This window comes from Loxodonta africana, chromosome 14, assembly GCF_030014295.1.
Source record: "Loxodonta africana isolate mLoxAfr1 chromosome 14, mLoxAfr1.hap2, whole genome shotgun sequence".
NCBI classification, from domain to species: Eukaryota; Metazoa; Chordata; class Mammalia; order Proboscidea; family Elephantidae; genus Loxodonta; species Loxodonta africana.
Genome location: NC_087355.1, coordinates 79144912 through 79159515, shown reverse-complemented (window position 1 = coordinate 79159515; position 14604 = coordinate 79144912). Strand labels below are relative to the sequence as shown.

The 14604-nt window shown below is 39.6% G+C and overlaps 1 protein-coding gene across 8 annotated transcripts in view; it reads left to right on the top strand.

The window, feature by feature from the left end:
• CYRIB (CYFIP related Rac1 interactor B) overlaps window positions 1-14604 on the top strand; it is a 181156-nt gene that overhangs the window by 103621 nt on the left and 62931 nt on the right. The window lies entirely within an intron of this gene.

Sequence of the window (14604 nt, the reverse complement as noted above, 5' to 3'; positions counted from 1 at the left end):
CTCAAGAACTTATAATAGTGGTCTTATACAGTATTTGTCCTTTTGCATCTGACAAATTGCACTCAGCATAATGCCTTCCAGGTTCCTCCAAGTTACGAAATGTTCCACAGATTCATTCACTGTTCTTTATCGATGCGTAGTATTCCTTTGTGCATACACTCTTTTTGCTCAGTCTTTTAAAAAATGTTTTATTGAGGTATACTATGTTGTTGTTGTTAAGTGTTGTCATAGCGACCTCATGTACGACAGAATGGAACACTGCCTGGTCCTGTGCCATCCTCAGGATTGTTGCTATGCTTGAGCCTATTGTTGCAGCCGCTGGGTCAGTCAGTCCTATTGAGGGTCGTCCTCTTTTTCACGGATGCTCTACCAAGCATGATGTCCTTCTCCAGGGACTTATCCCTCCTGAGAACATGTCCAAAGTATATGAGATGCAGTCTCACCATCCATGCTTCCGAGGAGCATTCTGGTTGTACTTCTTCTAAGACAGATATGTTGGTTCTTTTGGTAGTCCATGGTATGTATATTCAGTATTCTTCACTAACACCACAATTCAAGAGAGTCAGTTCTTCTTCCGTCTTCCTTGCTCATTGTCCAGCTTTCACATGCATATGAGGCGGTTGAAAACACCATGGCTTGGGTCAGGTGCACCTTAGTCCTCGAAGTGACATCTTTGCTTTTTAACACTTTAAAGAGATCTTTTGCAGCCGATTTGTGCAATACAATGCGTCTTTTGATTTTTAACTGCTGCTTCCATGGGTGTTGATTGTGGATCCAAGTAAAATGAAATCTTTGACAACCTCAGTCTTTCCTCTGTTTATTGTGATGTTGCTTATTGGTCCAGTTGTGAGGATTTTTGTTTTCCTCTTGAGGTGTAACCCATACTGAAGGCCACGGTCTTTGATCTTCATCAGTAAGTGCTTCAAGTCCTCTTCACTTTCAGCAAGGAAGGTTGTGTCATCTGCATGACACAGGTTGTTAATGAGTCTTCTTCCAATCCTGATGCCCCATTCCTCTTCATAGAGTCCAGCTTCTCAGATTGTTTGCTTGGTATACAGGGGTATACTTTACATACCATAAAGTTGACCCATTCTAAGTGTACCATTCAGCAATTTTTTTGGTAAGTTTACAGAATTATGCAACTATTACCGTAATTCAGTTTTAGAACATTTCTATCAACCCAGCAAGATCCCTTACATCCTACTACAGTTAGTTTTCACTCTTACTTCCAGCCCAGGCAATCACTAGTCTTCTTTCTGTCATGTCTTAGAAATGTAAGCACACAATATATAGTTTTTTCTTTTTTGTTGAAAGTATACATAGCAGAAGATAGACCTTTTCTATAATTTCCTCATGTACAATTCAGTGACAAAAACCCTGGTGGCGTAGTGGTTAATAGCTACGGCTGCTAACCAAAAGGTCGGCAGTTCAGATCCACCAGGTGCTCCTTGGAAATGCTATGAGGCAGTTCAGCCCTGTCCCGTAGGGTCGCTGTGAGTTGGAGTTGATGGCAACGGGGTTTTTTGTTTTTTTAGTTCAATGACATTGGTTACATACAATATGTAGTCTTGTGTGTCTGGCTTCTTTCCCAGGTGTATCACTGATTTTTTCCTTTTTATTGCTGAGTAGTATTCTTTCGTATGGCTGTATTCCACATTTTGTTTATCGGTTCACTAGTTCATGGACATTTGGGTTGTTTGCACTTTTTGGCTGTTATGAATAATGCTGTGAACATTTGCGTGTGAATCTGAGTGTGGGCATATGTTTTAATTTCTTTTGGGTAGCTACCTAGGAATGGCGTTGCTGCGTCATATGGTAAATGTATCTCTAACTTTTTAAGAAACTGCTGAACTGTTGTCCAAAGTGTGGGTACCATTTTACATTTCCACCAGCAGTGTTTGAGGCTTTCAGTTTCTGGAAACCCTCCCAACACTTGTCATTGTCTTTTTGATTATATCCCTTCTAGTGGATGCCAAGAGGGATAGCATCTCCCTAATGACGGTGAGCATCTTTTCAAACCACCCTCAATCGTTTTTTTGTGAAATGTCTATTCAGATCTTTTGCCCTTTTTAAATTGCGTTGCTTTTGAGTTGTAAGAGTTCCTTATATGTTCTGGATACAAGTCCTTTATCAGACATATGATTTGCAAATATCTCCCACTCTGTAGCATGTTTTTTCATTTTGTTAATGGTGTCTTGGAGACATAAGGATTTTGAATTTTCTTGGAGTCCCAATTTACCTTCTTTTCTTTGGAAGATTGTGCTTTTGGGTATTATGTCTAAGAAATCTTTTGTTTAGTCCAAGGTCATGAAGATTTACTCCTGTGCTGTCTTCTGAAAGTTTTAGAGTTTAGTTTTAGTTCTTATACTTCAGCCTATGATCCATTTTGAGGCAGATTTTTGTATGGTGTGAGGTCAGTTTATAAGTTCATCTTTTGGCATGTGGATACCCAATTGCCCCAGCACCATTTGTTGAAAAGACTGTCCCTTCCCCCATGGAATTGCCCAGGCATCTTTGTAGTAAATTGATTATGGTATTGTAAATTGACCATAAATAGAAAGGTGTTTATTTACTATGTTTTAAGGGAAAGTTTACAATTCAAGTCAGTCTCTCATACAAAAACTTAGACACACCTTGCTGTGTAACCCTAGCTGTACCACCCGTAATGTGACAGCACACTCCTCCTCTCTACCCCATAGTCCATGTGTCCGTTCAACCAGCTCCCATCCCCCTCTGCCCTCTCATCTTGCCTCCAGGCAGGAGCTGCCCACATAGTGTGTCTCATGTGTCTACTTGAGCCAAGAAACTCACTCCTCACCAGTATCATTTTCTGCCTTATAGAAGAGTTGGCTTCAGGAATGGCTCCGGCCTTGGGCTAACAGAGGGTCTGGAGGCCATGACCTCTGGGAGTCCTTCCAGTCTCAGTCAGAGCATTAAGTCTAGTCTTTTTATGGTGATTACTCTAGCTTTTCGTACTCTATTTGAATAAGGAAAATAAGTTTCTTTTCTTATACAATAATATGCTCACATTTATAAAAAATTTACACAACATAGAAAAGTGTAAAGAAGAAAGCAGAAATATCCAGGTAGTCACTGTTTCGGTAAGCATCTTTCTAGACATCTTTACGCATACATGAGTCCATACACCCTCCGTAGAGACACATCAGTGTTTTCCCACACTCACTGTTCTCATGTACTTTTTTGAGTGAAAACGTTTATTGTCAGCTCTGAGAGAAATGCATATTTTCCTTTTTTTCAGGCACCTTTGTAATTCTGAGTTTTTATAACGTCCTACACTCTGAGAAGACCAGAGCCTCTTTGGGCTAAGAACTATGAATGCATTTTTCTTGTTAGCGTGTTTTAAGTGAAATTTACTTTACAACTTCATCTGCTGAAAGACGATTTAAACCCAAACAAATGTTTAAATGTGTGCTCTGTGAATGAATGGCAAATCATGTGTGAAACTTGAACAGAATTAATCCTCACATCTAGTTTTAAACATTCAAAGTTCTCACAAACCTGCTTTTGAGTATTAGAGAAACTTTTTGCATTTCATGATAATGAGTGTGAAGCCAGTAAATACTATGTATGTTAGTAATAGAGCTTTATTTGGAGTCATACAAGGACTGATCCCTGCTTGCCAGCTTATTAGTTTTACCAAGCTAGTAAAGGAATAGCAGACTTTGTTATTTTTCACTTTGTGAATTCAATCTGGTGACCCTTGATGAAGCCAGATCCTGTGATACATTCGTTAGTCATCATGGAAGTGTGACCACACTCTCAAACGCTTCTCTTCTGGCAGTGTAGTCAAATCCCGTTATCAGTCATCCCCTTGGCATCCACATTTTTCTTGTTCTGTGATTTCGTATGATGAGCACATGATTTAAAATGACATTTAGAGATGTAACAGCTATAGGAGACCTTAGAGATGATGCTTGATTTAAAAAAGAACGATGTTTAATCATCTGGCAGTGGGAGCCATTAAATTTAAGTTTTGGGCTAAAACCATTCCCGAAGCCAACTCTTCAGTCAAAGATTAGACTGGACTATAAGACATAAAATGATACTGGTAAGGAGTGTGCTTCTTAGCCCAGGTAGACACATGAGACTATGTGGGCAGCTCCTGTCTGGAGGGGAGATGAGAAGCCAGAGGGGAACAGGAGCTGGTCAAATGGACATGGGAAATCGAGGATGGAAAGGAGGAGTGTGTGACATTATAGGATAGTATCTAGGGTCACGTAACAATGTGTGTATAAATTTTTGTATGAGAAACTAATTTGAACTGTAAACTTCCACTTAAAGCACGGTAAAAAAAAGTTTTAGGGCTGGGAGTGACACGAGACGTGTGTCAGAAAGGCCATCCTCACGTGGATTAGTGGAAATTTTGTGCTTGAGAAAGGCATGTGTAGGTAGTTATAAAATTGACTTAACATGGAAAACTGGATTGCTCAGTGATGTTGTAAATGAGGTGTTTTTGTACTAGGTTTTAAAAAGTTAAAACTCAATAAAATTTCAGATGCCATAGGTACTCTTTACAGAAGGGTAAGTGATAGATACATCAAAGTGTTAACAGCGGCCAGCTCTGAGAGGGTGGGATTGTGGATTTTTATTTTCTTTTCCTGCTTTTTATGGAAGGTATAGAAAATGTAAAATATTTGATAAAAAACAAAAAACCAAACCCGTTGTCATCGATCCTCGAGTTGATTCTGACTCACAGGGATTCTGTAGGACAGAGTAGAACTGCTCCATGGGCTTTCCAAGGAGCAGCTTGTGGATTTGAACTGCCTACCTTTTGGTTAGCAGCTGAGCCACTGGGCCACCAGGGTCTTATTATGTGTTAGGGTGTTAAAATGGGACTGTTTTGTTCTGAGTTTGGCCCTAAGTCAGTGCGTTCTAAGAATGCCGCGCAGGTCTTGAAAAAAAAAGAGCCAGAAGATGGATCTTGTGAGTTAACATCCTAACCTGTCTGGCGATACAAAAAGGTTCAAGAAGTTGGAGATTAGAGAAGAGTTTTCTCACCATCTTGGTGATGTGCTAAGAGTCTTTCCTAGGCCCCACCCCTTGCCATCTTTGTGGGAAGGATGGCGTCTTAGTTATCTAGTGCTACTCTAACAGAAATACCACAAGTGGATGGCTTCAACAAATAAAAGTTTATTATTTCACAGTCAGGGTGTCAGTTCCAGGGGAAGTCTCTCTCTCTGTCAGCTCTGGAGAAAGGTCCTTGCCATGAATTTTCCCTTGGTCTTGGAGCTTCTCTGTACAGGAACCATGGGTCTAAAGAATGCGCTTTGCTCCTGGCACAGCTTTCTTGGTGAGATGAGGTCCCCCTGTCTGTTCCCTTCTCTCTTTTATATCTCAAAAGAGATTGGCTTCATTTGTAGATTAATCTTGTCCCGTGGCTGATCCCATCTCATTAACGTTATAGAGATTTATAACACATAGGAAAATCACATCAGGTGACAAAATGGTGGACAGTCACACAATATTGGGAATCATGGCCTAGCTAAGTTGATAGTATTTTTGGGGGACATGATTCAATCCATGACAAATGGGCAGTATCGTCCCTCAAGTAAAGATAGAGGCACTTTGTGGTGACCACTTGAAGAGCTTAATATGTAACTCCTGCAGTTGAGGAACACAGTGGATTGATGTCTAACACATGCCTGGAAAATTTAAAGGGTGAAAGGGGTTATCTGCTCTGGCAACGAAGCAAAGTGAGGTTTTCTTCCCAAAGTTTTGGGGTAAGGAATATGTGTTTCCCGTAGACCCAGATGAGGGCTGCTAGTGAGAGAAAGCCATAGGCATAAGATGAGAGGAGGATAGAGGGACAAATGGTGGATTCCCAGTAGAGATGCCTTATCATGAGGCAAGGGAACTGCAGTGAGAGATCCTGGGGCTGGGCTGGGTGAGTTTCTAAGGAACTCATGAAAGCATTCTGTGATAGAAATCAGCTTTAAATATTTTTTGAGCTCAGAGAGTGCCTGTGGCATCTAAAAACAAAACAAAAACAAAAAACAAACCCCTTGCCGTGGAGTCGATTCCAACTCCTAACAACCCTATAGGACAGAGTAGAACTGCCCCATAGGGTTGCCACGGAGCACTTGGTGGATTTGAACTGCCGACCTTTTGGTTAGGAGCCGTATCTCTTACCCACTATGCCACCGGGGTGCCCTTATGGCATCTAATGAGGTTTAATTGCCCCAACTAGAGTCAGCAGGGTTGGAGAGAGGAGTAAAAGCACAGCCCTTTCCACCGCAGAGGGCCGGCCTGCAGTAGGCAGAGCTGGGAGAGGGGACAAGTTGTAACCTTGAATTAAACAGTTTGATTATTCAACAGGATCTGTCAGTTTCTAAACTGAGATGGTTTTTATTTCCTGAAAGTGACCAAAGTCATGGACTTGGCTAAACAAAAATGTTCAGGGACATTAACTTTGCCACAGAATAACTTTAAAGGCACAGCGGTGGGCAGAAAGTAGCATTATGGTTACATCTTACAGGTTCTGCTTGTTCTGGGTAATGGTTACAGTTAATTTTTCGAATAAGAAAAAAATCAGTGGAGATGAATATTTGTGAAAAGAATGTGCTCATTGTGACATTTTGTTGAGAGTAAAATGGCATCAACATTGGGACCAGGCAGATCTTATTATATAAGCACTGACATAAGGTAAGTTAACCAATATTTAAGATTCAGTTTCCTCATCTACCTTATAAAAGAAGTGAAGATCACTTGTTTTGCAGCTTTTTAGAAGTTACGATCAGCAGCAAAATGCGTGGTATATACAGCAGGCATTCACAGATAATTAGACCCTCTTCCCTCCTTAAAGTAAAATGTTTCCTATGAAGTGTATTCAGTGTGTTTTTACCCTCCTATACTCTTTTACTTTCTATAAATGCATTTCTTAGAAATACATTACCTTCAAATGGAGGTAAGGGATTTAATATGAATACAGGGCACTGTCACAGATGTTAGAAATTTGAAGTTTTTAGTATAGTTAAAAATTCTACTTTTGGTTTGAAATGCAAAAAATTTTCAGAAATAATGGAAAGTAGTTTTACTTACGTGTGTGTGTGTGTTTAGTGAAGAAACATGAATTAGAGGTCTAAAGAAAAAGGTAGGCCCAGGTGCAAAATCTTTTCATTGTAACTCTTGATTGGAGCAATTTGGAATATATAAAACAGAAGTATCTTATTGTAGAGAGAACACTTTTGTGTTCTTATTATCTCAAAACATACTTTATTTTTCTTTTTCTGGAAAGTTTTTAGTTCGTTATTTGACTGACTTTTTTTAAAAATGATCTTGGTGATTTTTTATCTTTTCTTCCTGGGTGTTCTCTTATACTTGAATATTTAATGTTCAAATTTTATAATGTGAAGCTTGAAAGTTTTCTTTTTAATAATCTAGGTACCTCTTATGAAGTGTCTGAAGAAAACTGCCCTGTACCATCTTTAACTTCTGGATGGCTTCATTGTTTACGCTCTGTACCTCCCTTACGTTTGTAACATTGGAATATAGTTAAGTTTTGCTTATTTGTAGAAATGGCTTTAAATTAGGAGGGAAATGATAGTTAACTTTCTGTTTGTGACCACAACATTCATTATAACTCATTCAAAGATTCTTGGACACAAGCAGCAGAAACTGACTGGGTAATTTGCATGGAAAAGAAACTTACTGAGGTGTTGGTGGGTAGCTCATAGAATTGGTGGAAAGACTAGAGAATGAGGTTCAAAAAATGAGTAGTAACTAAGGCAGGTAGAACAGCAGAAAAATACAGCCCAGAGTATGTTCGGTAGGACGCTGTGGCCACTGGTCTCTTACTGCATCACTATGAATAATTTCTCAGGTATCCCTGGTCTTTGTAGCATCTTTTAAGATACATTAATGTCTTGTGGGGGCTGGTGGTGGAGGGACAGCACTCCTGGCCTGATGTCCTTCCTGAACACAACATATGTGTGCATTCACTGCCTCCACAGCGCCTTTAATGGGGTGGCACGTAGGCGTCTCAGGCTTAACGTGTCCAAAACTGAGCTCTGCTTCTTTTTTAATCCCCATTCCTGCTCTTTTTCAACTTTTATTTCTGTAAAAATTGTTTTATAGAAGGCCTCATAGTCTGGCTTTGCCTGTTCTGTGTTTCCTTATGAATAGATTGAGATTAAACAAATTTGACAAGAGTATTATCTGGGGTAATATTGGGTGCTTCTCCTTGGATCATATCAGAAGATGCTAAAAACGATGACATTTTTAGCGATACTCAGTTTAATCCCTCAGGTGATATCATGTCTGCCAGATCACTCCATTGTAAAGGTACATTTCCCCTTTTAATTAGTAAAGGATCTGTAGGGCAATACTTTCGACCATGTAAATATCCGATTCTCCAAAACTTTTTTCCTCTTAATTGAAGGAAGCAAGGTCTACACTTGCTTGAAAATTTGTCTCATAATAAGAAATCTACCTCTTTAAAAAAAAAGATAGAATGAATTCCTAGATACTGTAAATTAAAATAATAAGCGGTAAGATGAAATCTAGAATATATGGGTGCTCCTATACTTGGTAGAAATCAAATGGAAAGGAAAAGGGAAAAAGATGTACAGGTTTTTATAAGGTATTAGTGGATGAGCAGAGCAGCAAAAAGTAAATCAGCAAGGATATGAATTAATGGTGTCCGAATTTATTTTAAGATTATATCTTGTTTATCTTATTATCTTTTCTAGTCTCAAATGTACAGGTAAAAATTACAGTATGAGGTATGCCGAGAGTACCTGGGTGGTGCAAATGGTTAAGACACTCGGCTGCTAACCAAAAGGTTGGAGGTTCAAATTCACCCAGAGGTGCCTTGGAGAAAGGCCTGGCAATATACTTCTGAGAGATCACATCCTTTGGAAACCCTGTGGAGCACAGTTCTGCTCTGACACACATAGGCTTGCCATGAGTTGAATGTGACACCTCAGCAGCTGGTATAAAACTATGCATAACATGGCAGTCGAGGTAGAGCAGTGACATGTTCATTTAGTTGTGGGTGTTTATTTTTTAGAAATCATTTAAATTAAGATGTTGAAGTCTGGGAAATAAAGAGAACAGTGCTAGCTTCTTCCCTACAGATAGCTTGGGTAAGTTTTAATTTGTTAACTTGCTTTCTCTTTTGTGTTCATACTGTTTCGAGACTAAAAATGCTCAGGTATACTGTTCTCAGCGTATAGCGCAAAATAGTATATATGCAGGCCGACAGCGATCTCAGGAAATGACAGCCCCTTCCACGACGTAAAAGGCAGCACGAGGCAATATACACACATGCGAAAATCTGGAAGCCCTGAATGTTTGCCACTTGATTATCTTGGCAAAACCTCTAAAAGTTAGGAAAAATAAAGTTCAACTAAAGAGTTATTAGCTCTTTTGAGATATTAAGTGAACCTGTATGTAGTTATGTGTATTGGTGATTTATCCCTTGAACCCATTAGATATTATGTGGCTGCTGGTGGTCGTGTCATTCTTAGGAAGAAAGCCCGTAAGACACATGAAATAGTTTTTAAAAAGAAGAGGGTAGACACAGAAAAACAGATTTCATCCCAGGAGGTTTATCATCTTGAATTATGTGTTTTAAAGATAAAGCTTTGATCATTAAAGAGTAATTTTTAGAATAACAAACCACCCACTGAATAGTACGTGTCTTTTGATAGTACAGGTCTTGTTTTGAAAGTGTTTGCCCCTTTCTCATTTTGTTTATAAATTTAGGCTTGAGTAGTGAAAAAAATCTGGATTATCTAAGCTCTCTAACAAGTAGAAATAAAAGCAGAGCAACCAGATTAAGGTGCAGATTTGTACAGCAGATGGAATAGTAATTGTTGAAAAAAATGAGCATGGTTTCGTATTTAGTGGGATTGAAAAATTTTACCCATTGTTCTATTGAATTCTTGATGTTGCTGCCTCAGTCTCAGTTTAACAAAGCCTTTTTCTTAAGGACGTATTAATTATGTACCCCTTTGTTTACAATCTAAAAACAGAAGAATAGCATTTATAACGCCTCATTTAGAAGGAAAGAATATTCTCCTTTTCTACTTTCGTGGATATATTAATACAAATCCTGAAAAGGCTATCATACTTAATTTAAAGCATATGAAAAATGTCTGTGGAAGTTGTTCGTGGTGGTGGTGCTTTTAAATATGCAAGGCAAACTTAAACTGCATCACTTCTCTAGCTTTCTCTGACAGTCTAATAGAATTAAATGACTCCCTCTTCTGTTTTCTCATAGCAGTCTACCCTTAGAACTCAGTTATAACATTTTACTTAATTATACTGTATGGTAGTAATTTGTTTACATGTCATTTCCTCGTAGACTGTGAGCTTAAGGGCAGTCCTTGTCTTACTCAGCATTTTATACTCAGCGTGTTATGTATAAGGAGCCCTGCAGCACAGTAGTGAAGGTCGACAGTTTGAACCCACCACCTGCCCAATGGGAGAAAGATGTGGCAGTCTGCTCCTGTAAAGATTACAGCCTTGGAAACCATATGGGCAGTTCTGCTCTGTCTTATAGGGTCACCATGAGTTGGAACCTATTGGTGGCAACTTTTTGTTGTTTTTTGGTGGTTTGGTGTTGCGTATAACATCTGACCTTTGGGGGCCTTCTACTAATCTTTATTGAATTAGATTATGAAGCAGTTCTCATCACTTTTTTTTTTTTTTAGATTATATAACAAACATTTTTAATAGCCTTTTAAAAATCTATCGTTTGAGTGCTACCAAGTCAAATAGCCTTGCAATAATATATCATCACATATCAGGCCTTAGGAAACCCTGGTGGCGTAGTGATTAAGTGCTACAGCTGCTAAGCAAAGGGTTGGCAGTTCAAATCTGCTAGGCGCTCCTGGGAAACTCTGTAGGGCAGTTGTACTCTGTCTCATAGAGTTGCTATGAGTCGGAATTGACTTGACAGCACTGGGTTTGGTTTTTGGTATCAGACCTTATTATACAGTATCTCTCCTAAGTAGTTATCTGTGTTTGTTGTCTCCCACTCTATCACTTTGTTGTAGTGTGGTGGCTGTGGAATTCCATGTTGTTGTGATGCTGGAAGCTGTGCCACCAGTATTTCAAATACCAGCAAGGCGACCATGGTAGACAGGTTTCAGTGGAGCTTCCAGGCTAAGGCAGACTAGAAAGAAAGTCCTGGCAATCTGCTTCTGAAAAACTAGCCATTGGAAACCCTGTAGAACACAGTTCTTCTGTGATACATACGGGGTTGTCATGAGTCATAGGTGACTGAATGGCAGCTGGTTTTTATACATGTATATATAAGTAGATAATATATAATGTAAATTTGTGTGGGGCATCTGAGGGAATACTGGATTAGAGTAGTATGCTTTAGAATAAGGATAGGCAAACTTTTTCTGTAAAGGGCCGGATAGTAAATATTTTAGGTTTTGTGGGCCGCATCCTGTCTTCATTATATAGATTTCTTTGTGGTTTGTTGCTGTTGTTGATTTTCTTTTTACAACCCTTTAAAAAATAAAAAAATTGTTCTTTTTTCTTTGTTCATTCTTTGTTCACAGGCAGAACAAAAACAAGGCCATGGGTTAGGTTTGCCCTGTAGGGTGTAGTTTGCAGACCTCTGTTTTTTTGGTTTTTTTGGGGCTTTAAATAGACACAACAATATCTGTCTCCTTAGGAAGCCACACAGTATTTCTGATATACAGTCAGGACTGTCCAATCCCAGGTCAAGAAATGCTTTTTATGGAAAAGCAACCAGCCCCAGCTATTGTTGTGTTGTGACTGAACCAGGCAGAACTGGTTCAGAGCCCCCCTTTTTTTTTTTTTTTCCATTTTTTTATTGTACTATAAGTGAAAGTTTGCAGTTCAGGTTAGTTTTTTATACCATAATCTAGACACACATTATTATGTGTCCCTACTTGATCTCCCTGTAATGTGACAGTGCACCCCTCCTTTCCACCCCAAGTTTCCCATGTCCATTCAGCCTGCTTGTACCTTTCTTCCTTCTTATCTCACCTCCAGACAAGAGCTGCCCATTTAATCTCATGTATCTACTTAAGCTAAGAAGCACACTCTTCATGAGTATTATTTTATGTCTTATAAAAAAGCCAAAAAACCAAATCCGTTGCTGTTGAGTCGATTCCAACTCATAGCGACCCTATAGATGAGAGTAGAACTGCCCCATAAGGTCTCCAAGGAGCGCCTGGTTGATTTGAACTGCTGACCTTTTGGTTAGCAACTGTAGCTCTTAACCACTGTGCCACCAGGGTTTCCTAATCCAGTCTAATCTTTGAATAGTTGGCTTTGGGAATGGTTTTAGTTTTGGGCTAACAGAGAGTCTGGGGGCCATGTCTTCCCAGGTCTCTCCAGTCTCAGTCAGACCATTAAGTCTGGTCTTTTTACGTGAATTTGAATTCTGCACCCCACTTTTCTCCTGCTCTGTTAGGGACCTTCTGTCATGTTCCCTGTTACGGCAGTCATTGGTGATAGCTGGGCACCATCTAGTTCTTCTGGTCTCAGGCTGATGGAGTTTCTGGTTTATGTGGCCATTTCTGTCTCTGGGGCTAGTATTTTCCTTGTGTCTTTAGTATTCTTCATTCTCCTTTGCTCCAGGTAGGTTGGGGCCAATTGATGTATCTTAGATGCATCTCACTAGCTTTTAAGACCCCATATGCCATTCACCAAACTGGGATGCAGAACATTTTCTTAATACACTTTGTATGTTGATTGACCTAGATGTCCCCTGAAACCATGGTCCCCAGAACTTTGCCCATGCCATTCTGTCCCTCGAAGTGTTTGGTTGTGTACGAGAAACATTTTAGCTTTTGGTTTAGTCCAGTTGTGCTGACTTCCTGTTTTGTGTGTTGTACCTCCCTTCACCTACTTCTTGTCTACTCTCTAGTTAGTGAATACCCCTCGCCTTCCCTCCCCAGCGTCATAACCATCAAAAAATGTTTTCTTCTGTGTTTAAACTATTCTTTGATCTCTTATAATAGTGGTTTCGTACAATATTTGGCCTTTTGTGACTGACCAGTTTCACTCAGCGTAATGCATTTCAGATTCATCCATGTTATGAGATGTTTAGCGGGTTCATCATTGTTCTTTATGGTTGCATAGTATTCCATTATGTGAGTATACCATAATTTGTTTATCCATTAGTCCGTTGATGGGCACCTAGGTTGTTTCCATCTTTTTGCTGTTGTGAACAGTGCGGCAGTGAACATGGGTGTGCATGAACCTATTCATGTGACAGCTCTTTTTTTCTCTAGGGTATATTCCAAGGAGTGAGATTGCTGGATTGTACGGTATTCCTATTTCTAGCTTTTAAAGGAAGCACCAAATCGATTTCCAAAGTGGTTGTACCATTTCACATTCCTACCAGCACTATATAAGTGTTCCACTCTCTCCACAACCTCTCCAACATTTATTATTTTGTGTTTTCTGGATTAATGCTAGCGTTGTTGGGGTGAGATGGTATCTCATTGTGGTTTTGATTTGCATTTCTCTAATGGCTAATGACAGTGAGTGTTTCTTTGTGTATCTGTTAGCCCCCCGAATGTCTTCTTTGGTGAAGTGTCTGTTCATATCCTTTGCCCATTTTTTAATTGGAAGCCTTGGTTTTTTAAAGAAATGAGTACATTTCATATGAAGTCTGTTTTAAGAATACATAGAAAGATGTTTGAGAAAATTTTGTAAATCTTTTAAAAAATTGGGTCAGTTTGAGATCACTGATTGTAACATCCTGTGGCATTGCTTTTATTAAAATATACTAGGAGGATGCTAATTCCTATATGATGAATGGATACGTGATCAGATTTCTGTGTTAGAAGGATCCTTCTAATTATACTGAAAATGAGCTTGAAGGAGGATGGACTTGAAGCGGTGAGATCCAAAGGGAGATTGGCTACTGTAGGAGTCCTAGCTTGAACTAGCGCAGTGGCAGTGGGGGTAGAGTAGGAGATGGACAAGAGGTCTTTAGGAGATGCAGTGGCCTTTCAGGCTTAGAGTATGGCTAAGAGTCACGACCTCTAATTTCTAACCTAGATGTAAGAATAGTGTTCGTATGTACATGAAGTTTTTGTATATATATTGGTATATACATGAACGTGTTGGTTTATTCATAATCAGAGCTCACATCCTTGTATTTGTAGAACCTAGCTCAGTATTTGTTGTTGTTGTCAGGTGCCGTCCAGTTGGCTCGGACTCATAGCGACCCTATGCAAAACAGAACGAAACACTACCCAGTCCTGCACCATCCTTAAAATTGTTGTTATGCTTGACTCCATTGTTGCAGCCACCGTGTCGTTCCACCTCATTGAGGGCCCTCCTCTTTTCCGCTGACCCTGTACTTTGCCAAGCATGATTTCCATCTCAGAGACTGATCCCTCCTGACAACATGTCCAAAGTATGTAAGATGCAGTCTCACCATCCTTGCTTCTAAGGAGCATTCTGGTTGTACTTCTTCCAAGACAGATTTATTCGTTCTACTGGCAGTACATGGTATATTCAGTATTCTTCGCCAGCACCACAATTCAGAGGCATCAATTCTTCTTCAGTCTTCCTTATTCATTGTCCAGCTTTCACATGCGTATAATGCGATTGAAAATACCATGGCTTGGGTCAGGGGCA